This window comes from Mastigoproctus giganteus, chromosome 1 (genome assembly GCF_048544385.1).
Source record: "Mastigoproctus giganteus isolate SK-2022 chromosome 1, ASM4854438v1, whole genome shotgun sequence".
NCBI classification, from domain to species: Eukaryota; Metazoa; Arthropoda; class Arachnida; order Uropygi; family Thelyphonidae; genus Mastigoproctus; species Mastigoproctus giganteus.
In genome coordinates, this window is record NC_143575.1 from 141,485,396 (window position 1) to 141,513,126 (window position 27,731).

The following is a 27,731-nucleotide window of genomic DNA, read 5'->3' on the forward strand; positions in this document are numbered from 1 at the left end:
TACAACAAAGAACAGAAGTAACAGAACAAACTTATTTCCTAGCCTTCTAAACCCTTTTAATTTACCTCAGAAATACACGGGGTTTCACTTACTTCCAATGCTGTCCCTTTTCACTATCAATATCTGCCAAACCCCATTTCTCTTTCTGGCAGAAACTCAACAGGGACGTTGGCCCTTGCAGACTCATCACATCAGCAGTTGCCACAGCTTGAGCGAGCAAGTTTGTGATTTTGTAATGAGTAGGCCAATGAAATATGGAACGATTGAAACTCCCGAATGATCCGTGTCTCGCTGATATGGTGCGTCATCCAGATGGATGAAGCATAAAGGGACCATAGGGTAGCAGCATTTAAATAGTCCAAGGCATTTTAGATGTTGATCCACCGCTATCAGGAAACCTAACGTGTGCTACCAACTGCCACAGCCTAAATTGCCCATTATTGTTGTTCCATATACCCTTGTTCAACTGGACGTTTGTATACTTAATACCAACCAGTGCATAATGGATATATCCTCTTTAGGTGGGTCAAGAGATTTATAGACGATGAGATGGATATTACTACAGCAGTAGAGGAGGGTCGGTTGGCCTAATTTGAGGCAGCGTTATAATGCATGTTTTCAACGTTCCCACATGCTACGAGCAACCATCAACTGTGAATTTTTTCGCTTCCAGCAGACTGTAAACTCTGATGGTCGTCACCTTCAGTAATTTGATCAAAGTACAGTGTACTGCGTTCAGAATTAGTGTGAAGGCCTGTGTGCTGACTCTGCTCTGTATTGTATTATATTTAATGTTATCACCCGTTGGCAGCGCACGGCGCCGCTTTCACTAATGTCACGTTTTTCCCACTCCATTGCGTAAAACAAAAAATATATATATTTATAATTTAACGTCATTCAGTGTTACTGCGCGTGGTGACCTTCTCTGTAAATATGCTAAACAGTGTATGCACCTTGGTAAAATGTGTGATCCGAAATAAATGAACCAGTTTATTTCAAAGAAATTTCAAAAACAAGGAGTTGTTTCTGAAATTTACCATTTTTTTGTTTTTAGATGATTTTAGAAGCGGCCATTTTTGTTTTTATGTTACACATGACGTGTATGTTTGGAACACTTTTAACCAATTAATCTTTATCATTACGGGCTCCATACTAATGTCCCCCCCTCCACCACCATCCAACAAGGTTTATAGAATCGCCTTATGAGTACACTGTTGGGAGAAGGGACGATGGTACTGTGTTGGTGGTCTGTTATTACCATCCGATGACTTCATCTTGCGCCTCCGTAGCCAGGTGGGAAGGAGCAGCAGTGCGTAGCACATGCTTCTTGATTAGACCGGGGTTCGAGCCCGTCACCACCAAATACGGAGGATGCGGAAAGGTCAAGGAATGACCACCGCATATCCCGGAGCAATATGGCCTTAGTTGCTAATGCTCCTAAAAACCAAACAACAACAAACAACAACGACTTCATCTTAAATTACGAAACTTGAGTCAATAAAGTTGGCGTCATTCCCCGGTGGGGTCGCATGTACAGTATATTCTCGTTCTCAATGCGACTTCATTTTGGTGTTCCTGCGAATTATCTCGGCCTCTCTTTACGGTATATTTTGATCTCTTATTATTATATACAGCAGAATCCGGTTTAATTTTTTTTTTAATTTTTTGCATAAAATTATATATTTTACATATGTTTTTTTAAAAAAAAATATTTGTTCAAATAAATTCTGCTGCAATCGGAGATATTAATGTTTGTAAAGTAACTTATCATTACGTAATGCATATGTATTAATATGTATGAAGTGTCAATTTTTGTCTTAAATATTCAACTTTTTTTTTCATGCATTAATTTTTGTATTGGGGCGTAAATGGACTTCGAAAATAATTAGTTTTGCTGTATTTTTTGAACTGTTTCACTCAAACAAGATTTACCAAGCATTACGCTACTCTGCATTTTGAAAAAAAAAAAAACAATCACTGATGTTTTCTCAGAAAAGGGTGTTTCTGGATCATTTCTAAGGCAGGTTTCAAAAATGACTTCCGTTTGTTTCCATCACGTCCGGTTTCTTCAAAAATCACGAGAGAAAATCGGATTCTTCACAAATTTTTATTAATTTTGGCAAAATTTGTACACTGAAATTATAACAAACTGCTACTTTTACCAGACTCTTAAAAGGGCCCATGTGGTAAAAAGTCCACTAAACATACCTCTCGTTTTAAAAACTGATCTACGATGGGTCAAATATTCCTTCCTTTGATTCAGATCCTTCTACTTTATACTCGGTCTTCAGCATCTAGCCATCATGTTGACATTCCACCTCCCCTGGTACCTCATCCGCGTGTCTTTAATGTCCTGGTGAAACCTCTCACCCTGTTTTTCACTAACGCTTCCTAGATTTCCTGGAAAGTAGTTGTGGGAGTGTAAAAAATGTACCTTGATTCACGTTGCAGCCTAGCTTCTTGAAGTTTGCCACCATATTCTGAACAACAGACCTGAAGCTAACCCATGCCTATTGTTCTCTTTCATTCACAGTTCCCTCAAAATCTCGGTCACTCATCAGTTTGCGAATTTGAGGTCCAACAAAAATATCTTTTTGTTGGACCTCAAATCGATGGGAATTTAGTACAAAGATAGTTGAAGTAGGAACCTTCCTGAGGGAAAGCTTTCAAAACTGTTTCAACACCCCCAGTTTGATGTGCAAAGATGGAAGGAGGACAGTTTTGGGAGTCTATAATCACTTTTCAGAACAAGTTTCACACCATAACCTCAAAAATAAACTGAGCTCACACTGACAAACACTGCAGGTGTTATTAATAAGTGAAGTCGACCAGGACCGCAATATTTTTTTTCGTTATATCGAAATTTTCATTAAAAAAGGTTTTCGTTGTAACGAGATTTTACTGTATCTCATTCTTACTACATCTCTTTATCATTCTACTTTTGCCACTTTTTATTGCCCGTAGTTTTATTCGCTGTTTTAAAGCACCCTTTCTTCCTCTCCCTTTGTTCATAGCCATGATTTATAAACCTTACGCGCAGTTCAAAGTTTGTTCTTTAATTCCAGCTGTCATTTTCGATTATTTTTTCCTCCTTCCGAGTGTTTTGTTCTCATTTATTCATTCTAGTTTATTCAAACTCTCCCCTCCCCCTATTTTTGATGGATTATGTCACACCTTCTTCTCTTGAAATTCCCGTTGCCGGCCTTCGTGTCTAATCCTTCCTCGTAGGAGTTTAATCCTCCCCTGGTTTGCAACCATTAGTCACCTCTTGTATTCTTGTTTTACACTCCACGATTTTAATTTATGCTCCAAATTTCGTGCGGCGTAATTTGTTTTTACACGCTGCGCGTCTTTCTTAACCGTTTCCTGCCAGCACTCTCTTCAATTAATTAGTGCGGCCTCAAAGAAAACTTAAACATGTTCTTAAACCCGTGAATGTTTATTTCTGTATTTTTTTTTTCGCGATCTTCCTTGACTCGCGATTCATTTATTATTCCGAGCACAATGCCACCTTTTTGCTTCGCCGGTTTATATATTTTCTTATTGTCCCCGAGCCTCTGGGTACGTTCGGTCCTCCGAGGTATTTAATGCCGAAATTCCTCAATGGCGACTCTTTTATGCAGGCGCCTCGGTTTGCTGTATCCATTCCCATTTTGTCATTAGCGAGCTGTTCATTATTATGCCAACAATGGTGAACGTGCATGCTCCTGCTCACAATGGACTTCGTCTGTTGGCATTGTGTTCTGCTCAAATTCTCGCAGATTGTCCGCAATAAAAATACTGCTCGCTGTTTTCTCTCTCTCTAAGTGCTAGAAAATCGAATTAGATCTCCGATATTTGTATTTAAAACTAAACGCACACAGTAACAACGTAATTCCATAAATGAGTGTCACTTCTGTGATTAGGCAAACATTTCTGTTGTGTGTGTCGAATGACAAATACACCAAAATCCATACTTAGTTACGATGAAAAGAAAGAGGATTGGAATAAGAACAGTTGTGATTAGTTTTACCTTAGCGGAGCGTTTTTAAATGGTTTACTCAGTTATTCTGCACGATAGTGCTGCCGATTGGCACAGGACAAGTAAAATAATTTTTATTTATTCTCCAGGATGGCTACAGGAGAGGAGTCAGAAGGAGTAAGGTCAGAGGAGTTTACAAGATGGAGAATAGAAGGTTGTTACCATATTAAGCGGCCATGTGAGTTCGAAATACGGGCAATTCAAACACATTTGTAACTCCGCGTTTACTTGGCTATGTCTGGTTATGGCTTGACATTGTGACCTAAGTTGCCGATGCGTAGTAAAAATGAAATCAAGGCGATTCTTTCAACTCGAAAGATCGAACCAAACTTATTACAGTACTATAATAATCTTTCGGGGAACTAAGCTCTCGCTGCCTGTCGTGCCCCTGAAGGCCGCCCTAGCAGAGTGGTCAACCGCGAAGGTGCATAAGTACACGTGCCTTGAGTTGACCAGGATTCAACCTGTAACTGCTAAATACGGTGCTGTTTCTTGTATTCTCTCTATCTTGTGTGAACTCTGACCGTGTGATCATCCCAGAGTATAAACAAAACATAAAATTAATCAATTAATTAATCGTTGTGTACGCATACCTGTGGTTGAATAGGATCTGGATCTCAGTCGAGCATCCACTAATTGCTTTAACCTATTATTAAGAACGATATGTCCTTGACCCTTTCAGGGTTATCGTGACGGGCGATGACAGTTTCAAACGCGGGATGTAATTGAAGCTATTGATGAGGAGTTACTCCGTTCATTTCTTGCGATGGAATGCGAAGTGGAACCGGAGGAAAAGCGTTTGAGTTGTCCGTCGCACGAGTCTACTTGATCGACAAATGCTGTCAATGATTAATATCCCTGTCAGAATGATTGATTGTAAACTCTTCTGCCCTATGTTGTCGTACCGGAGTATAAAAATAATATTTATTTAATTGAACACTTCTTGGATTAACATTGTGACCACTCTTCTGTGCCTGCACAGTTACAGTTAGTGTGCGAAAGTCGGGTTCTTTGATGGCTGTGATTCGTTTATCCGTTTTCCAGAAGTCGATTTTGGCAAGTCTGCTGTAGTATTGGTCACAGTGCCAATTGAAATGCTAAAATGGCGGTTCTTATTCTCAATCCTATTGCACTTACTGGAGAATTTAAAAATAAAAAAATAGAACACTGTACTTGAATCTGGATTTCTTCTGTATGCATTGCACTGGAATCTATTTCTGTTGAATATCTGTGAATTCCGTGGTCGTTTGATTTCTGTGAAGGGATTATTGCACATATATGTACAGTACATTTTAGTAATCTTAGTATGCATTAAGGATGTCCAAAACGTAAAACAAAAATATATCAGTGAAAAATCGCTTATTGGTTTTAATACCCCCCACTATTTGAACGGCGCCTCCGTAGCCAGGTGGGCAGGAGCAGCACACGCTTCTTGATTAGACCGTGGTTCGAGCCCGTGCCCACCAAATACGGTGGATGCGGAAAGGTCAAGGAATGACCACCGCATATCCCGGAGCAATATGGCCTTAGTTGCTAATGCTCCTAAAAACCAAAATGACAAACAAACAAACAAACTATTTGAACCCATATTTGCAAATATGACGAATTCTGAGTGTTATTCTTTTGCAATCTAGAAACTCCCCACGGAATAACTTCCAGTAGTGGGTTTATCTCAGTTTGACCAGTCAGCTGTTGTATATCTGATTACAGAACCACCAGACTGCCATTTGTCACTCGCTTAGTTTGGTGGATTATCCGGATTTAAAATCCAAATATTGGGATTAAAAGCTTCGATATTTGGATTAGAGGGAGCGAGCGATCTACCTATAAATGGGAAATGGTTAACTGCCGACTGGCTGTCTGTTGTGGTGAACAACGTAAGATGGCATTAATGAACAGACTTGAAGTTTTATTAATAATTAAGAATCGATTTCAAAGACTGAGAGCGCAATAGTCTTTGAAGTGTCGTTCGGATCATCTTCGACCCACTTTCCTTTAGGAGCCGAGTAATGAGCGTGCGTTGCTGTTTGTAGTTGCGTATTTATTTTATTTGGCCGCACTCCCTTGGCAACTGCAGTCACACCAATGGGACTGCGATCTCGTACACGGCAATGAAAAACAAAAAAAACAGCGACGTCGGCAGAGCGCCCTTGCAGGAGAACGAGGAAAACTACAAATCATTTATCGGTATTAACGTCGAGCGTTTCTGTTTTCGACATCTGTTTACTGCCGTCTCTGCTAATAGTTGATCGCTCTCCGAAGTAGCCTCTTTTTCTGTCTCGTCGCAGCACGGACATCCCCACTTCGATGCACGCATTTGTGCACGTCTATGCACACACAGACATCTATCTCGAGATTTCTATGGACCATTTACTTCCGGCCCATCTCTTCCTCCCCACTTAAATATGCAGTCATAAATCAAACTGTCCGTGCGTGTGTCTCGATAAATCGTCATTTTCTTCAACAGCCCCGACAGACATCATCTCACTCGGTACCGTGAGGAACAGGAAAAGGAAATCATTACTCGAAACAAAGGTGCGTGATCGGACTTCGGCATGAGATTGAAGTGGGCCTGATTCCCTTTGATTGCCCCATCCTCCGTGCCCGTAGAGTTCGGTTGTCACATCACCGCTTCACATTTCGATTGGCAACATTATTGATTTCGTAGCTCTTCTGGGCTGCTTCTCGTCACCATTTGCGCTTACAATAATAATCGTAGAGGAATCTTCCTCGCTTGGAAGAAATTCGGCGCCTTATTACCTCTGCTGGGGCTGAAAGGGTTCTTTAGCGCAGAGGCTAAAAAAAAAAAAAAAAAAATGACCTTTAACGCTCACTCGGTGTATCGGCTGTATTTAATCCTCGTGAGTCCATTTTCCCATCTACTTGTCATTCAGTGTTCACTGCTACTAATCTACATCTACTCCAGATGCCAATACGGCGAAGACAGTTGGCATTTCTGTCACGTTATCGTGAGCCCGGGAAACTGCAGTTGTAACCTTACATATGCATGCGGTGTTAGACCCTACTACAGCGCCACAACCGACAGGTGTGTTTATTGAATTACTTTGAAATGAAGGCAGTTGAATGCTGCGCTGTGGAAAACAGTGTTGGTTAACTTAGTCCGATGGTTGGTCGAAATGAAATGATATAATTTCCCACTGATGTCTGTATTTGGACCTGTCAGATGATATTTAAAGTTGGGTTGCTTCGTGGATGGATAACTTTTTTGTGGTGTAATTATTTCCCTGGTGATCAATAAGATTATTAATAGGGAATCCAACCTGTGCACAGCTAGGTTTTCCTATTAATACCACACTTCTTGGAACTATATCTGTGCCGCGATCCCAATATGTTCAACGTGGAGTTATTGGTAGGTAAGAATCTGGTCGATAGCGCGAGCAATTCGAGATCTTTACAATCGATATTCTGGAAGATGTGTATCGGGTACTCTTTGGATTTTGTCCTCATATTTTCATCAGCAAACACACTGGCCTTAGAGCGCACATTTATGAACATCATACAACGATACCTCATACTTTGGATTGATTTAGAGCTAATCCTTCTTCTGTTCCATCTAGTATGTTTGTTTTTATTTTTCATTTGTAAATTTATTTTTTATTTATATCATAATTTGGTCAACAACAATCCAAGCCATCGTTGTCATCGTGTTGTCCTACAGTTATGTCCGCCACCATGTTGTAAAGTTGTCAGCTGTAAAGCATTACTCGATTTGTTTCGGCTTTAAAAAGAACGAAAAGTAAACAAATAGATGATAAAAACTGTTAGTATAACCAACTAAATTTTTATGTATATTAAAATGTTCTATATTTTTATTGCAGTGTAAAATTTGCATATAGACATTGTTTTTAGCACTTATATTTTAATGCAGTTTAGATTGCGAACATCCTTACATGTTTACCATCATATTTTGTAAAAGTATAGTCTGAGTAGCATTTTTCTTCCTTTTTTTCCAACTTTAATAGCTCGCTTAAAATGCACATAACAAAATAAGTCTATAAATATTCAAGACGTGTACACAAAATCTTTTGATATAAAGAACCGCAAGAGGGCATCGTTGCTGTGAAGTACCAAAGAACCTCGGGGAGGGGAACTTTATTTCGCGAAGGATACACCAGAATGCATTACATTATTTTCTTAACATCCGTCTTTTTATCAAACTGTAATTTGTTCTTCGTGACAGTTGAGTGGTGACGCTACTCTCCACGTATGTGGAAAGGTCTTGGTGTAATTCTGTCTGCAGACTCAGTACACTGCTTCCTCTCGAGGCGATAGGAACTTTTAAAACCGTTTCGTATAGCGAGTTGATCGTGAGTAGAAGTGTAAAGGCTCCCCACTTCGATAAACTCGAGATTTTCATCCCTGCAAACTGGCGAGACCAACAGTAGCATGCGTCCGTTTTAGGACGATATACCGAGGCCTGATGGCCTTCATTTCCTTATGCTAATCGAAAATAATCAGGTTTTCCAATTTATTTTACTCTAAACTCTATTTTACTTCATTGTATTGTTCTGTTTTTCCGAGCGGATAACTAAATTAGTGTCAGTTTGATTAACGTCCTCAACTCCGTTATAGGTTGCCTATTTGATGGATGATTTGAAAAGAAAATAGTTGAAAACAAACTATATTAATTAAATTCGTCGGTTCATTTAGTAAGCTCTTGGAGCTATCCTTCCCGTGACACAGATTTCACTGTCTTCTGCACGATACTCACTCATTCTGTGCGCTAACGTGCCACGCGAGATAATCCTGTCATGCACGTATGCAACAAGACGAACGTGATTTCAGTGGCATCAACGGAGCTCGCTTCTACAGCAACATTAACGATTTTGCAACAGCCTCTCGTATTAATGTTGCCCTTTGCTATTGGCAACAATGAGAAGTTTTCGACTGTTGCCAATAGCAAAGGGCAAATGTTGATAGGAGGCTATTGCAAAATCGTTAAAGCCATTGTTATGTCCTTCTTAGTTAAATAATTGTTATTTAGTGCGGCAGCCAATCGGCGAGAAGCTTTCCAGTTCGCTAGAAGTTGGAAAGGGGGGGGCTTCATTTTTCACTACGAACGAATTTGTTATTAAAGATGAAGCCGCTTAATTAGAACGGATTGAAATTAGAAATGAAAGCCTGCACGAGCGACGCCACGGCTTTGTTCTGTCACTCTTTCCACGTCGATACGCAATTTTAAAGGAAAATATTAATTTCATTACAAGCGGACAAGTTGATCGCAGGAGCCGGCGCACCGTCGGGCAAAATTGTTGCCTTCGTATGTATCGTACCACGAGATATTAAACTCGTAATACGAACTCAATGTTTACAAGCACGCACTCGCAACAAAGGAGATGCAGTTTTATTCGGTCTTACCATTGCGCTGTAAGTTTAATCAGCTAAGAAGTCCCTAGCTTACATTCCTGATGAATATTTCTTTTTATTTCGGCATATTTTCTATAAACTGTAAAGTGCGCTGTTCCGAAAAAACAGTAACGTATTTATTTAATTTATTATTTGCTATATATCAAAAATAAATTACATTTTAATCTTTATTACCACGATTATCTTTGTTTTTTACCATTTATGTTAATTCCCCTTTTTGGAAAAAAATGAGTGGGGAGGGTAAGGAAAAGGATTAAATCTTGAGGATGAGTTTCCCCGCACAAAGTCATCTACCCACCCTGCCTGTCACAGGATGCTACTTGTTGCTGATCTTAAGCCTCTGATTGTTACATCTACTGCCACGCCGCGATACTGAGCCGGAGGTTGGCGCAAATTTATTTAAATCTCGGATTAATATCGTGAACTGAATTCCTCTTCGCGACCTTTCCACTGATGTACGATTTATCTGTGTAGACGCAAATGTTGAAGACAAGATCGTGGACAAACGTGTATTCAGGGGCGAATTTGATAACGTGTAATGGATTCCGTTTTGTAAAAATAATAATGCCACGTGCTCTAGAAAAACATATATTTTGATAACGGCAATCAAACTTAATTCCTCCTTAAGTGGCTGCACTTCGATCATCGTACGAGCTTTGGTACTCGGTTTGTTGAAAGACGGATTACATAATTGCCCATTGCTTGTCTTCCAGATGCTGGTGTATTGGAAACTCATCTGCACGTGTTAATAATGATCGTCTGCGTTCATCCAGTGTTCTCCAAGGTGAGTGCGAGGTGCAGACTTTCTTCTTAACTCTCGATATCAAAAAAGCGATTAAAACGTCACTCTAAGAGGCTACACTGCTCGTTAAAGTATGCATATAAGCTGAATTAGTGTTTATTTGAAACTTTTTATTATTTTCTTACTACGAGGCTTTCAGCCTGCAGTTAGCACAATGGTTACGATCGTGGCAATACCGCGTTCTGTCTTTATTTTTTTCTTCTAGTGGCCAGATAGAATACAGGACATATTGATGCCTTATGGGCTTAATCCACCTAAATGAAACAAATCCAACATTCAGACTTTAACGAGAGAAACGATGGCTGTTCAAGGTCACTGATTCGTTTCTCGCTCCATACTAATCAATGGAGTGAGGGCTAAAATTAGTGACCTTGAGCTGCTTATTGTTTTTCTCTCTACTTTAGGTAACTCCGCTACCCAACACCGTTAAGCTTCTTCACTGTGAGCGATTACTCTGATCTACATTATCGAAACCATGAATTGATTATGACACAGCCTGGAAGTTGGTTATCAAGCTTTTCTCTGCTAACAGCTGACTCTTTTTAGATGGCTCTGACCTACCTCTTAAAGAGTGCTGAACGTAAATTGCCCAAATGCAATTTTATCTGCAAGCAGGAGACCCGAGGGACTTTTCGATCTCACCTTGAGACCGACTAACTCGCAACTGATCAGTGCGTACCCGGAAATTTTTCCTCGAAGAAGCAACAGGAACAGCGCGAGCAGGCTACTCTACCAGAAAGGCAGTTCACTCATTATAACACAGCCACCGCGTACGTCGAGTTGCCAACAGAGTAGTCAACAGTCACACGCGCATTATAACTACTGTATATAACAGCCACGTTGCAAAGATAAATTACGCGTCACAGTCGCCATTCATTAATATTTAACATTAGACTCGTTGCCACGACGATGATGTATAACCCGAATGCCGTATCGCTGCTGTGCTCGTGCGAAGCGAATACTCGTATGATGCGCGGATTATCAAAATGCAGGTCCGCAGCATCTTGCAGTAGCGTGTTCTCGTTGCTAGTTGCGATTATCGGAACGTTTTCGTGTCGGGTGGGGACTGCTCTGCAGAGCACCTCACGTCCCGTGGAGCGTGCATGTCTGGGAGTAGTAGTTAACCCCGGAATAGCGAGCTTTCTCGCATTCCGGATGAAGTGCATAAAGTTCCGAAGTGGCACTTTGTGAAGTGGGTGCTTTGAAGCGCGCTAGAAACGCTACACGAGTCAGCAGAAGGGGGAACGAGACGAAGGGGGGAGGGTTGTTCGATATTCGAAGCACGGTTCGAAGGTGAGCGATAGCCGCGGAAACTTTATCCGTCCACAGGCAGATGTGGTCGCATCAGTATAATGACAGTAGATATGCTGGCTTTAGCATAGGACTGGAAATACGAGACTTTTATTACTTACTCTGTAAACTATCCTCGTGCGCCTGGACTCTTCCCCTTCTGTCTCTCGTGAAGCTGCCCGCGCTTCTCCTGGGATGTCGTCCTCCATCTCGAAATTCTAGCTCGTCGAAACCATTTCCGAGTAAATTAGGAAAGGACATTCTAAACCCGCCTGAGCAGAAAGGGCCGGAGATACCGCAAGACGATATTCTTCGCCTAAAAGAGACGGACAAACAGGAACTGTTTGGGGAGGGAGGGGGGAGGAGGGAAAGAGTTTTTTTGTTCTTTTATTTAACTTTGGCTAACAACGGAGAGCGTGCGAGTGGCTCTGAAAAATAAATATTGCCGCAGACAACGCCGCGTTTTTGTTATCTCACCGGCAAAGCACTCCGCGTTTATTGCGTCGTAATTTAAGGGCGCGTGACAACGAGATGCGTATATTTTCGGACAGATGTGCGCCGCTTAAACGACTGCATTCGAAGACACACGAGCGCACATCGGGGCTTAAAGCCTCTACTCTGGGCAAACAGAAGTCAACGAAACGTTTTCAGGGGGTGGATGGGCGAGCGGTTGAATGCTGCAGTTGGTCCAGCTGATTAGGTTGCGATGGTTGGCCTAATTCTGCCTTCAAATACGTTCCGGGCTCACTCCACGTATCGTTTATTACGGTTTGTCTCCACTCGAGCTAATTTAATGCGGTGATTACTATTAATTATGTGCCGTTGAATAAGAATTGGCAACATAATGGATGGGTGAGTGCTCGCTCATTCTGTCTACCCAAACTGGACTGGCAGACACGTGCAGTTGATAGTTTTATCTTTCCTCTTGTGCTCCGCCGATAACACCGAGTTATTCGTCATTGGAATAATGAGGAAAGCATCGCGCGCAGCACATACCTGTCCGTCTAGAGAGTTGTTCGCGATGGGGAAGCATCTTACGGAAGCCCCCTGATGGGCATTAAACGGCGGTGCGAAATTAATGTTGCGCCATCGCGCGCAGCCAGCGATGCATGCTTACGTCATGCACGCGGACCTTCTTAAGTTTTTAGGAATCGAAAAATTTTCGATCTTCTGGTCAGAAGTTTTTGTAAACCTCGAGGGATTTTCAAAACAGAAAAATGAATGAAAGAAAAAAATGCTCGAGCAACTCTTGGACACTTGGCAACGTCCGTCAGTGCGGCAATTACTTTCGAGATATTTTGGCCTCGAGTCAACTTCGCTATACGTCGTGACAACCATTAAAAGAAGAACCTCACGGGCTCTCCATATTGTAGTGCCCTCTCTTCAGCATTTCCGGCGTTACTTCCAAACTAACGATGAGAGCTAAGGAATGTTCCTTCTGCTTCTTTCTCTCTTCCTCCATCCCTCACTTTTTTTTTTTTTTTTTTGAGATCCGCGCTTTCTGATATTTTTTTGCCCGCGACTTAGACGAGTTTCAATCTCTGCGCCCTTTCGAAATGGACCGAAGGCCTGAGAAAATAGGGAGGCAGTGGCAAAGTTGCAGCGTTGGCATTTTTTGTTCGGTTGCGCGCCTCGGGTTCGCAGTAGACCCCCTGAAATCAATGCATACCCTAACGGCGCTGTTATAAACTTTCTGCCCGGATTTTTGTTTATAAATAAAGCGAGCTCGTTTCTTTTGCGTCCCTGCACGTAATAGCTGCTGGTAGTTGTTTGTTCAACTGCAAATATTGCGCTCGCCCATTTTGGACATGTGTTGTTTGTGCTAAGGGGGACGGGTTTCTGAATAAATAGCGTCGTTTCGGTGGGGGGGGGATATCTTCGATTTTAGGACGTTAAGTGAGATTTCAATGACGAGCCAGAACCCGGGCATGGATCCGCATGTGAACAAAATAAACATTTCACTTCGGTCAACTGGAAGTAACTTTCTACCTGTTATTTGTACAAAAAGCATCTTTTGTTTCATTTTCGCTTCGGTATAAGTGTACTTTACATTTATTTCTATTTCATTCGTATTTTTTTCGAAAAGCACAAACAACATAGTGTCACGTGGTAATATAATGTGAAAAACGATAACTTTTGTCTAGCAAAACCGTTTTGGTAGAGCAACTCGTACAGCTCGATGTAAGGAACCAGATGTACGTTACGATATAGTGACATCTAGTGAGAGAATATGGAATAATGTTGCTGCGAGTCTAGAAAAACGTATTGTTTAGTGGATGTATGCATATTCTGGAATGGAAACTATATAAGAAATACAAAATCGTTCAAAAATGATTTTTAAAGACGCTGAAACGATTTCCACAGCATCTGTTGCTGAAGCAGTCTGTAACTAGGCAACGGCAGTATCTGTCATTCGGGAATTTGTGACCATTTACCATAGAATTTAACTTCGTTTTCTTTTTTGGAGCGTTTCTCGCGAATACTACGGTATATCGTATGTTAACTACACCATGCCCCTCCATGTACTCATATGGCAGAGCCACTACTGGTTCAAAGCGATTTTATAAAATTAATCGAGACCAAATTCTGTTTTGGTCCATCATTGGGCAGTTCGGACTTAACTCTTTAAGGGAACGCTTCATTTTATGATACCCATTTCTTTTTTCCAATGCTTTTCGATGGAATTTTGAGTCGAATCGAAGCGTAAAAAAGAAAAATCTTTCTTAAGACTTGTACACTTTCGTGGTTTTTATTTAGTTTAATATTATATCTGGTATTAACTCTGACCACTTGGATACTTTCAATGTCGGAGATTATTTTTTTGACCTACAACAGTGTCCCCCCTTCCCCTTCGTAGTAAACTTCGACTTAGTAAATTTGGACAGTCTTCTGATGATGATAACACATGCGAGCATACTCAGAATTCAAATTGAATAGAATGTTGGCCTTTCGATTGGCTTGTTTTTGATCCTTCCAGATTATTCTGCAAGATTTATTTTTCTTCGTGGTTATAAGTTGATATGCTCTTTGTTTGTTTTGTTTTTTGGGCTAATCACAAACTGCTGCTGTCTACATTTAGAGCTTAGCTATGACTTGTCTTACAAGGGCTGCATTATCGCCCTTGTAAGACATGTCACAATACATAACGTCAAATCAGTTGTGTGCCAGCAGTTAAAATAGTGAATAAATATTCGTAATAAATCCTTATTTATTAACGAATAGGGTCCTTCTGTCCTGCAACTTGAGTAGCCTATAAATTTCTCATTTTCATTCTCATTACAGTAATCATGTGCGCAAATACGTAGATACATTAAATGCCAGCGTTACAAGTACTCTGAAGGAGCTCTCTTAAACACACACATCAATTGGAAGCACTCTACTTACTTACTGGTATTTCACATTTGAAATTTGCTTAACTTAAAGACATTACTGTAATTAATAATTAATAAGCTGTACTTAATGGTTCTCATTCCAAATAAAAATCTTCTTTCAGCAGCTACAGTGGTCTGTGTTTGTAATTGAATGGTTCAGAAAAGCGCATTGCATTGTCATGCACCTTTCCGAATGATTTGATTTCCTGAAAGAATGAGGAGTTGCCAATGAGCCACAGTGTCCACTGCCTTGCAGACAACATGAAACTTTCTTGTTACTAAGAATAAAAGACTTCCATCGTAACTTAGTAATTTCAGTGCTCCTCCACAATTGAAGCTTCAGCAACTCTAGCGTGTGATTATTCAGTACAAAACACAACAAAGGTGTATTAAGCAAAGATATATATTTTTGGAAGCATAAAATAAAAACTAAAAATAAAGTTTAAAATGGGATGTTTCAATGATAGTGGAGTTTTGCCAGGAAACCAGTCGAGCAGCGGGAAAATACAATCAGCGATAATTGCAATCCCACATTGTGCAGTTCCCACGAGAGCAAGATGTCCCGAGAGACTGATGCATCAGCAATCACACAACATAGCTGGAGGAAAATTGTTCATTTAGCTAAATCTTTAAAATAGACGTTTTCTTCTTGTTTTCTTCTTCCATTCAGAGCTGACTTCAGAATTGATCACACAGTACTCAGTGGTAAATCTGATTTGTTACAATAAACTACCACACTGGGTTTTACTAATTTCATTAGACCACAGTCCGAACTAGAAGAAAATGCATACAATTCTAAAGTAAAGTTAAAGATTTGATTTTTTTTTTTTTTTTTAATTTACATCCGTATGCATTGTTCTGCTAGTTCGGACTTGGAGAATCCGCTATCCTCCTTTCATGGAACGTTTGGAAGACGATGCTATTGTGCGTGTTTTCAAAACCCCATGCGATTAATTCCACGGATGTTGTTGGCGTTGAACATGGGAAAGATTAACTTAAAACGGTGTTAACCGTCTGAATAATGACCACAACATAAGTTTGAGGCAGAACTGGAACTTGAGAGCAGTTTTACCATTCCTCGATGTGCACACAGCATTGGCGATTCATGGTCAGGTACAGGTTGAGTGCAGTTAGCCAGCACCGAAACCTACTTCAATGGTATTTGTAGGCGTGCGCATAGAAATAGGATGCAGCATAATATACAGCTTGACTAGGTCGCACAGTAGCCTAATCAAGCTGTCTAATTAAGCGCAGTAGCTGAGCAAATGGTTTTGTTAGACTCGCCATAAACATACACACATCTGAAACAGTCAACTTGAGTTTGAAATGAATATATGTATTCTTACAATTCTTATTAGGATGCACGCACACAAATACACCACGGTGAAGGAAACATCATTGACCACACTTGCGGTCAGATTTTATTACTTGTTCTTTGACAACTACTACTAAAATCTGGCTGCAAGTGTGAAAATATTAGCCGTCTACCAAGATGGATACATCCGTGGCTGATATTCACTCACACCACACGAAAAATTCAAAGAAAGTGCCCACACACGTGTCTTGGAGCAGTTGCCACTATATTTGTGCGTGTAGGGCTGGCTGCCAGGAATGTGTTAATTACCAAAATTAGCTTGAACGTTTGTTTGCGCGCGCGCGTGTAGCTCACTTTAGACGCGTCTGCTCTCTTTGACTGCCAGTTGGCAGTCAGAGAGAGAGAGAGAGAGAGAGAGAGAGCATCAGAGAAGAGAGACTGGAAGTGTGTCTTTCATAGTTCTCTCTCCTGGTGGATTATATTCTGGAAGATTAGAGTTTTGAGTAAAGAATGCTCTGATTTTTCTCAACTTTTTTATATCATGTAGATTTTTTCCTCTTTTTTGTAAATTTTTGAAGTTTTCTGTGGTATTTTGTAAATTTAATTTTTACCTTAATAACGGTTGTTACAAGATCCATTACGAATACACTGTGTTTCTTTCGAGGATATCATGACTCAGATGGGAATGGCCGTAACAATTCACGTTTGGCTCATCAGTTTATGCTTTATTAATGTATTGAAAGGTCGGTCTAGTTGATAATCCTACCGCAAATCATCCTTCTTTTCTTTTTCCCTATGAAAAGAGTGTATCAAACTTAAATTACAGATTGGCGCATTTTAATTGATGAAATTCAGTGATTGAAACGGATGGATGTTCTAGAGACAAAAGTGCGACTTTCAAAGGAAGTCCCACTTTTGTCTCTAGAGATCACCCAAGAAATTTTGGAAACTTCTAACCTTGGTCTATTAATTCTGCTTCGTAGCAATCGCAGGTGCATGGGGTGGTGAGATAGTGTGAAAGATCTGAAAGTTGAGCCAGAGAAAATATGACACAGGAGATTCGGATGAACTTCATTACAGCAATTCGAATTTGCTTTATCACAGTTAGACAGTAACGGTTCTAAATCGGAGTATTAATTCCCAATATTGAAAATACAGTCGTTTTTATCAAAGTACTGCGAATTAGAGATCCCAGATTCTGCATTTTCTCGTCTGATGAAGCTATTTTTGCCCATCCATCCCCCTTTATAAAACATATTGCACACATATATGTTGAATATGTTTGTCAAAATCACATGCCAAAGTTCTGGTATGGTTAACTGGTAAGCACATCATCAGCCAATATTCAAAGTTCGATACCATCTCTCTCGATGAAGTGCGGTAGATAATGAATAAAGACTGTTGAGAGATCACCCAAGAGGGTGATCCTATGAAACTCCTTTAGACAGAAGAATTCTGCTTAGTTTTTCTGCGTAATGACTATCTATGTTTATCTATTATCTTGTCCTTTCTTATGGCGCGATATCCCAGTACAGTTTGTGGGTGGGGGTCTCTAGTACGGCCTGGGGTTCGTACTTATAATACGGTAAAGTATTATAATACTTTCTTTGATCAACGTCTTTCTTCGCTGACTTTTGATGTATTATCCTGGCTTTCTGATCGTGCCTGTAAGTGTACTGCTGCTGGGTGATGTGCTAGATTTTTATGAGGCATTGTCCTGGTTTTTATCATGATCTCCCCAGCTCGGTGTTAGTTCACTCTAAGATCCGAAAGGAGTTCTTCAATACTGGGACTGCGTAGTTGTTTATAGCTTTAACTGTGTTCCCTCTGCATAGATTTGCTTTTAGCAGTCTTCTGAGTTTGTGATGGCAGTCCTTGATCTCCTTGTCTTCTGGCTCTTCGCTTACATCATTCTTAGGTAGTTGTAAGTCTCTGTCATGGCTTCGATGAGTGAGGAATTGAATTGACTATTGCAGATGAAATTTAAATCTTTATTTCATTGTAATAATACGACCCTTCACAGCCAAAGCCAAGGATTTTATATCGAATGCTGAATTAAAGCTAGAAGGCTGACATCGAAATTCTGAGCCTCTAGGCTTCTTGTGTAATTTGTAAAAATATTATATAAATTAAAGAGAAACATTAGATTACTAGAAAGAATAAAGTAAGATATAAAAGTATACGAAATTTAGAAAAAGGCAACAGCAAATGACACTTTCCAACTGGACCTTCGGTTATATCATAGTGTTGTAAACCTTCTGTCCTACGATGTTATGCTTGCAATGACATCTCTTCTGTACTTTTAAATTGGAAATCCGCATTCAGGTTCTCGAGTCTGATGCATAACGGTGGAATGAAGCGGTCAGATAGGTAGAGCCTGTTACACTTTCTGTGGAGAGAGGGGAAAAGCTCTGTGGTGTTTGATGTGGAATCTTTTAGTAGCAGATGTCCCAGAAATCAGGAGAGCTGACGTAGCCTGTAATCACTTTTAAGATGGTAGTCGCTCTTCTTCCTTCAACCTTTGATTTCATAGTTGTGGAATTGAGGGTTGCTGTAATGATGGTAGTGTGGTTGTTATTTTTGCGTGCAAGCCACCTGATCACGCAATAATTGTTTTACTCAATGCTGCGGAGGGTGGATGCGGAAGCTGAAACCCAAATCTCTGTAGCACACAGGATTGACGGATGAATAATCCCATAAACATTTGATGAAAGTTGCAGAGTCTCGAACATGAAGTAAGTGACGGTTTGCTATCCATCTCAGCCTACACATTTTGATATGAAGAGCTTGAAGATGTCTGTGGAACTGAGGCATTGGTTCAGATGCCACTCCTAGATCTGTGTGGTGCTGGAGGACACTCGTTAATTTATTTGCATTTTACTTCTTTGAAAACTGATGCTACATCGTATTTTCTTCTTGAACCATTTTGCTTACACGCATGCATATTACAAGCGTAGAAAATACTTCATAATTCCATTATCATTTCAATAGTCCTTCAAGATTTGGTCCAGAATTATCGCAGGCAACTGAAAGATTGAATACTCGAGTGCAACACTATATATTTCAGTTTTCAGAGATTTCTTCAAGAACAGAAGTGGAATACTATCTGGGCGAGCAGAGTCCTTGTTAATAAAGAATGAAGAAAATTCATGTTCCCAATGTGAATATAAACCTCTTCAATAGGAAGTTAACGATTGAAAGAATACCTTAAAATGCTAATCGTAAGTCGAATCAGAATAACTTGACAAAAGTGCTAATTCTTTCTGTTTTACACAGTTTTAATCTGAACTACGAACTTCTGTATTACATTGGCTGACAAATATTGAATGTTTCTATTGTTTGGATACAATGGAAAGTCTTCTAAAGAGCACGAAATTCTCTATTATGAATCAACTTCGTGCTCTTTAGAAGTTGTTTTTGAACGAAAATTGAATTCTCTGATTAGTTTAATGTACGTGATTGAACTTTGAAGTTAAAAATATCCCACCGCAATTAATGTGGCATTGTCTAGAGTAGTATTTCCTAAACTTCCAGATACGCCTATCGAAAAAACGAAAGTTTCATGAGTGGCTAAGCTATTTTGAAATTTTTTTTGGGGGGAAGGAGTGAGGGAAATTAATCAGGGACTCATTGGTTCGCTACCGCCGATTGTAAATCACTATTCTAAGTAAAGATGCACAAAATTAAGTTTATTGTGCGCCAGTTTGTGCAATGCACCACGTTATTTTGTTCACGACTGCAGATACACATTTTTCTTTCCCCTCGAAAATATTTTAGGATCCCCCCCCTAAAAAACTCGACACTTTTAGTTTGCCTAGAAAAGGAGTGACAAATGGTCACTGAATTAATAAAACTCTCCCATTTTCTTGAAGATGAATTTAAGGTTCTCGAAACCCTGTTGACCTCGTGTCATTGAGCTAACATCGTTGACATGGAGATGGTCGCTTGCAATGTATTTTAAAGTTAATTCGGGAAGGTTCTATACATTAACTGCATTACTTCGTTAATAAAAAAAAAAAAGTGATCCATTTTTTTATGACCGTAGGCAGTGGTGGCTGGCTTTAAAGTGCCATTGAGCCATGACTCTGCCACAATAAGAACACCCCAAAATAAAAGTAAGCACATTTTTATATTTATTGCTGATTTATATTGTTATTGATTTGTGTTTATTTTATTTATTATTATTTTCTAATAATAATAAACACGGTACTAATTCGGTTCTATTGGCAGGTATGCAACTGGATGGGGGAATGAAGTTATTTCGAATCATTCAAGTAAGATCTAGTTGAAGCCGCCTTTCAACGTCTCTGTCGTTACAAAGGTGTTATTGCGAAGACTCTGAAGTGATCGCCGGATAGTGTCAGCCTAGAGAGGTAAGTGCTTCCTTTTGTGCCTTTGTCTGAATCTTCTTCTTAAGCAGTATTGCAAGCCGCCTAATAGACCACGCATCAACTAAACAACCGCGAGCTATTTGCACTTGAAGTGAGGACGACGGAATGAGAGCGGTTATGTTCTTGTTTAAACTTTGCTGCTTCGAAGAACATTCTTGGAAGAACTTTCATTTCATTTTTATAACACTCCAAAATCCTCGCTTTCTGTCTTATCTCTTGAAATATTCAGCGCGCACTAAGGGGTTAAGGCTTCTTAGGTTAAGCCTAAGTTCTGAAATATTTTAAGCAGCTGAAATGTATGGGAAACCTCTAAACTGTAAATACGTAGTGCACTCGCTACAATCGCAAATTCATATTGAATTTATATTAGTATTAGTCTTGGCAACGTGATGCAAGAAAGCAAAACTTATACAGTATTAGCCAAAAAAAAAAAAACCTCTTCCATTTTGTTCACTTCCCCAATTGGCCGGGTAGAATTCATTCTAACAGTCGATTACTCTTTTGACTGAATGCAAATCTTCGTACATCTACTCAACCACCCTTTTTTCAACAAATGTAGTCTCCTTGTGCATGTTCTGTCAGAAAAAGTAAAGAAGCCATCGGGATTTAATTTACTTTAACCATTTTAAAGCTTTATACAGTCAATTAGATCTCGCACAGATACCTACTTTCCAGAGATTGAAATTTACAGTATTTCCTGGATAAGAATATAGTTTTGTTGCTTTTCTCTGCACCCTTTCCGGGGCAGATATATGTCTTTCTTAAATTGAAGATACCAAACATGGATTCAATATTCCAGATATAGCCATAACCCTAGCCTTGTACAACGGCATAATCATCTCTTTGTCCCTGCTGAGAAAACTCCTGCATATCATTGACAGAAATACATGAGCAGCCTGTTTGCCCTACTCAGAGAATATCATGTCAGACTCTACAATTACGCCTAGATCTTTTTCATAATTGAATTTGGGATTTCTGCTACCCAAATGCCTTGCATTTGTCAATTTTAAAGCTTAATACGTATCGATCCTCATAAAGTAGCATACCCTGATTATTTTCGCTAACCACTGTGCCCACTTTTGCATCGTCAGAAAATTTAGACATCCGACTTGAAATAGCTACCTCAATATCGTTAATTTATGTGGTACAGTATCGAAGGCATTACTGAGATATGAGATGTCAAAATTATTCTTATCATCCAGGTCTGTAGTTACGCACTTTTAAAATCATTCAACTCCCAAATTAGAGAGACTAGTGGACCAGTGATTCTTTCCTTTACTTCTAGTGTTAGCGTATGAAACAAATTCCTCTCTACCTTTCTTTACACTCTTAACCAGATATGTCTCTGGCTAAGAGTGTTACATTAACTAACAAGTGAGTTAATGTTGCGCAGCGGGGTTACATTTCAGGCGCGTTTGATTTTTTTTTTTTTTTTTTTTTTCTTAAGTTAATTGAATTTTTGTTCTTTTTCTGTGATTAATAAAAATGAAAAATAAGCACACATATCTCCTTACCAATTAATTACTAAGATTAGCCGTTCAATTTAATTATAACGCTATTATATACACAAATTAATTGATTTATTTATTAAAAGATATAAATCAAAACGACCAGAGAAGGTTGCAAGAGTTTACAGGATAGAAAGAATACAAGAATATTCTACCGTATTTAATAGTCAGTCAGCCTCGCGCGTGACCACTCTGTTCCGGGGGCTTTCTTTACTTTTCTTCAGGTACTTTTAAGTTTCTCTCTCTCTCATATATATATATATATATATATATATCCATCCATCCATCCACTAGGAGTCCCTCTAGTATATGCAGGCAGGCTGACGGACGGACATGGTGAAGACAATAAGATCATATGCATTTACGAGGTGTGGACAAAATAATGTAAACACCTGTGAATAGAGTTTCAGGTGTGCATTAATGTGTGTTGGGCCACTCTTTGCTTTTAAACAGCTTGTATTCTACGTGGAATAGATTCACATAAGGATTTTAAACTTGCTTAAAAGGAATATTGGACCATTCTTCATGGAGGAACATTTCAGTCTCCTTGAGTGACGAAGATGGAGGAAATCTGCTTCTCGTTCACTACTCCAAATATGCACACAGTGTGCCTCAATGACGTTTAAGTCTACTGATGGTGCAGCATGGGAGGTTCTTAGTCTCAGTTTCATGCTTCTCTGAACAAGATTGGACACATCTGGCTGTCTGTCTTTGAGCATTATCATCTTGAAACATTGCATCGCTTGTCCGAAACGTTTGCACCATGGGATGAACCCGGTCATTCACAATATCAAGGTAATCAGTGTCAGTAATTCGCCCTTCAGGGTGATGATAGGAATACCAAGATATATAGGAATGCCAAGGAATATCAAGAAGAATACCAAGATATTGTTGTCAAACCGTTGTTGATCCTCCTCCATGGCACAAGACAGTCAGGGTGATGTAAACTCTCCCTGACTTTGGAAAAAGTGTGGATGATGATTCGTATGAAAATATGAAATGAGCGGTTCTACCATAAATTTCAGATTTGTGAAGTTCTCGCCGAATTGTTTTGTTAGAAACTCATTTGCTGAGACTCCATTAACTTTTGCAGTTACTTTTGAAGTAGTAGTAGTTTGTTTTCGGGCTACATTCCTTTTCAATGTCCGGTGATTTCTTTCAGTCATTCAATTTTCTGGCACAATTCGTCCTGTCACAATTTATTTTCCAAATTTGGTGAATGCATCATCACCAAATTTGGGCCGAATACAGTAAACATTCGCCAATGTTTTTAAAGATGCATGTTCATGAATACGTCATACGAATTTTATTTTAATTTAAAATAATTTATGACATTGGAACCATTAGCATATAAGGACCATTGTCAGCAACCTCCCTCCCTCCCTCCCTCCACACCCTAGAATTGGTTTTCATGCACTTTTTATATGTATCTTTGATACTGATAGTGCACCCTTTGAAGCGCCACGATCATTTACGACACTGGTGTTAAAGGGCCTGATAAGAATTCCCAGCTTCAGATTTGAGTTCGATTCCTATCGAAGCGAGAGAAATTTTATCGACATTGGCAGAGTTATTTGAGCGAGGGTTGCACGGTTTGTTTTTTTAATTGAAAACAACCTATAAAACACATGCAATTTGCTAATTCAATATACTTGACCCTTTATGACTTTGGCTGCATCATCAATTATCCTAACATGACTCATCCAGCCTTGCATTAAGGATCTGCTTTCATTAAAGAAATGGTGATAATCGAGAATCTCCATCAGTTTTGGTTATATACAGATGAAATTCGTCAAGTTGAGCTACAGAAACCCATTAAATACCGAATACCGATATTTAATGGATTTCTAAACATTGTTGTAATTGCTAAAATGGGTTTTCAACTCTCCATTTAGTATATTTTAATTTCTAATTGGATGTTTTTCATATATTGCTCATATTTTGTCTACAATATGTGTATCTATTTAAATCTGTTCATCCCTTTTGTTCGAATAATATTTCCTCTTGTATTGTAACAATGTCACCTGATGTGTATATTGATACACTCCCTATACTTAAATTTCTCTGAAGCAGTAGCTGATTCTTCAGATTCCGCCTGTACATAATAAATAAATTACACTTTGAACTAACTTCCGCAGATAGCACAAATGCGCAGGTTGTCGGGTTATATATATTTGGCGTTCGTGACGTTTTTTTTTTTAAATAACTCTACGGGGAAGAGCACCTGCGCGTGTTGTAAATACTTAGGCCACCGCTCTGAGCATGTCCAAGTTCGAATACCGTTTGCTCAAGAACAGAGTGGCCATAATTAAAGTTCCTATACTTGGACAAGCATCAGCCAGATTACACTGAAATTTTGCAACTGCATTGCAATGCAAACTTGTTTTACAACTTTACAACTGCTGCGTTCGAGAGTCAGCTGTTTCATTCGATTTAATGTGTACCCATTCAATGCATTTTCATCCGCGGTTGCGTTTGATAACTAGCCTTCTTTGTGTCTTCAAATTTACCCATACTTTTCTTAAAACCCTTTGATGCCACGGATTTTTTAACACACGTTTTCAACGTTCTTGATGCTCTTCCACCAATTTAGAACAGTTTATACATGATGGCACAGCAAGAACACGCAAGAGAAAGAATTGCCATTAATAATAACGTTTTCCTAGCCAGTAGTATGCAAAATATATGTATTTATGTGAACTTGTGCCGCCATTTCTCTTTTTAGCGAATTTTGAAAAAAATAAATAAATAAATAAAATTCTCATTAGACTTTTCTGCATCCTTTGAAACATGCCCTCGTGGACTCCATCTGACATACAGAATTATTTAGGCTACCGTCATCTGCCCTTTTCCCCTTAAGTTAGCGGAGGTCTCAGAGGTTGGGGATTTTAATTATGATCATCCTGTACGTAATTTCCATTTGTTTGATAGACGGATGGATGTGTTTCTATAGTGTTTCAAAAGTATGTGCAAAAAAAAGGAAAAAGCCAAAGTCTTATAAACACACGTTCGATTCTGGACGTTTAAAGAACTGTTTCTGGTTGAATTTTGAAAAAGTGGATACCTTGAGTTTTTAAATAGTAAAAATTAATAAGACCTGAATTTAAAAAAAAAAAAATGGCTGTAATCTTTTTAAAATTTTTTTTTTTTTTTACCACTGAAAAACAAACTCTGTAACCATTTTTTAAAATTCAAACCGCCTTAGCTTCACAATCGTTTAGAATCGGACACATTTTTATAACTATTTTTTTTTCTTCTTATTTTTGCACTCTAGAATACGCCCAACGTTCATTGTACATAAAATGTGCATTTTAGATGAAATATTATGCGTTGCGTGTCGCCATGTACATACTTAAATAATATGAAAAAAATACGTATATTCAGAAATATTCCTAAGAAATAATAATAATTATAAAATCCATGTACTGGGTGGCATTCTAAACAAAGAATTATTTCTCCTTTCTCCCTAATCTCAAGAAACCCACCAGAACGAATCTTTTATGTCTGTAAAAGGGCTTCGGCTCTAGTTTATTGGGCTTTGAAGCAAATTTAATAGGTTCTGTCATTAAAAGTTACATCATCCATTATCCTGTTGTGCTGACATTGCACTACTTTCCCCTGCACTTCTCACCTCCTCAGAGCAGAGTCCGTTCTCATTCCTTGACCAGGACATTCTGATTTATACAGGGTGATACGTAAAATCCCTCCCTGGGGGAAATTCCATTATGCTCCGGTGTGCCCTTCGTTGCAGCATAATGGATTCGGTACTCGTTGAAGAGATTTCGGTTCCTACCACTTTGGAGATCGAAAGAATTTTTAAATGCCCCTTTGGTCGAGGTTGTAGTTATCCGAGCTCACGTGGAGGAAGTAGATTTTTTTTTCTTTTTTTCAAACCGTACACTACAGCAGTTGTTTGATAAGCTAGAATGCAGCCCCTGGGTGGTGCATCTTGAAATTAGCGGCACCTGTTCTGTAATTAAGATAGACAGGGTGAAGCTAATTGACATTTTGAAATGCTGTAATAGCACCATTCTGCTGTAAACAGGAACAAACCGAAACAGGGCACTCGTATATTTGAAAGGCTGGGGCTTGGAAAAGGCAGCAGTGAAATGTGTCGAAGCCTAATGTTGCTAGCACGTAACATAGCAACAAACTGCGTTACATGCTAGCAAAGCACATGACTACCAGTTGCATGGAACAGAATTTATTTCAATATGATCATATTGCCCAATAAGTGCATATTGGAAAACAGGAAGAACTGTTGGGATGGAGAAAACTCCTGGCTTAAGAATGGATCACAATTTTGGTTTCGCCTTCTTATAACAGTGCTCTTCTCGACAGTGTAGTTGTTTTGCCACTTGTCTCCTTTGGAGAGATCTGGTTTGATTGTTGTTGACCACCGGAGGAATTTCTAAAGTGCAGGCTGCAGTTAACTGATATGAGGCGGAGGGAGGAGTATGGTTTTCCTCTGGAGTCATTGTGCCACTGCGTATCCAGCACAACATGCATATTGGGACGAGAACACTTGTACGGATATAATACACAGTGGCACAATATGCCCTAAAGCCCAACAACATCTTACAAGAATCCATTTTGATCAACGGATTCGGAAAATCCTAGAAATAGTGTTTTGATTTAGGAAGCGTGCTGCACGTAATACTCAAAAGCAAGGCATGTCAAGAAGCTCAATCGCAATCCCCATGTATTTGCCTTCACCCGAATTTCACTTCTTGGAAATTTCATTGTACTGTATTCATCGTACATTTCTTCGTTCAGTCAGATTATTACGAAAAAGGCAATTCTCTAAAGATTGATCCGCAATATTGCATTTCATTGAAGTGAATTTAATCTTCATTAATACCTTTTATAGTAATTAATGAACACAAAAAACTGGAAAGTAGCCGACCCTGAGAAGTTATCGGCTACTTTAAGTGAAATTAAGTGAAACTTCTTTAGGCGAACATTTATCACTTGACCGAGGATCCTGTATTGACCGTACGAATGCCGCAGGCGACGAATCTGCATGAATGGAAGCCTCGGAGATATGACACGTTCCGCTACCAAATCTTGTTTCGGCAAGAGGTGTGGCATCCGATGATATTTAAAACCATTTGACTTCGATAGAGCCGGAAGCACTTGAGATTCCGGCTCTATCGAAATTCTTGAGAGAGCCACAACAGCTGTTACAGGCCGACATGTGATTGGCATCCTCATTTGGAAATGCCGTTTGAAGAAGAGCGTGATCTCGAGCTGCTACAATCTTCACATCGTTCCGGAAAAAGAACTGCTCACACACTGAACCAAAATCATTATCCACAAATGTACATTTAAACTGTGCGTGGATGCTTCGGTGTTTCTTAAAATCCTGTTGCTGCTCCTGCTGTGTATTACGCCCGCTACTTGTTGAACGATTTGATGGTGTACTTCTGGCAGTAGGTTTTGGCTTCTTCTCGTTTCGTTTTACGACTGGGCTTCGAGGACTCTTCATCGTTTTCATTTGCAGTATCAACTTCCATGACTCCTTCTTCCAAATTCACTTCCAATATTGATGTGTGACTCTGAAGAAGTGGATGGACCTTCTCCGGCTTCTTTGTTCAACACCATCGCGCGCTTTAATTGCTCCCGTTGCCGAAATAGCTTAGCTC

At 39.4% G+C, this 27,731-nt stretch overlaps 1 protein-coding gene across 1 annotated transcript in view; it reads left to right on the forward strand.

Annotated features, from left to right (window-relative positions):
- The window catches only part of LOC150091167 (putative polypeptide N-acetylgalactosaminyltransferase 9), an 886,865-nt gene that overhangs the window by 297,358 nt on the left and 561,776 nt on the right, over positions 1-27,731 (forward strand). Inside the window, exon 3 of the mRNA XM_090374539.1 lies at positions 20,418-20,560. The gene's annotated coding sequence lies outside the window, so the exon portion shown is untranslated. The remainder of the gene's footprint in view (positions 1-20,417; positions 20,561-27,731) is intronic.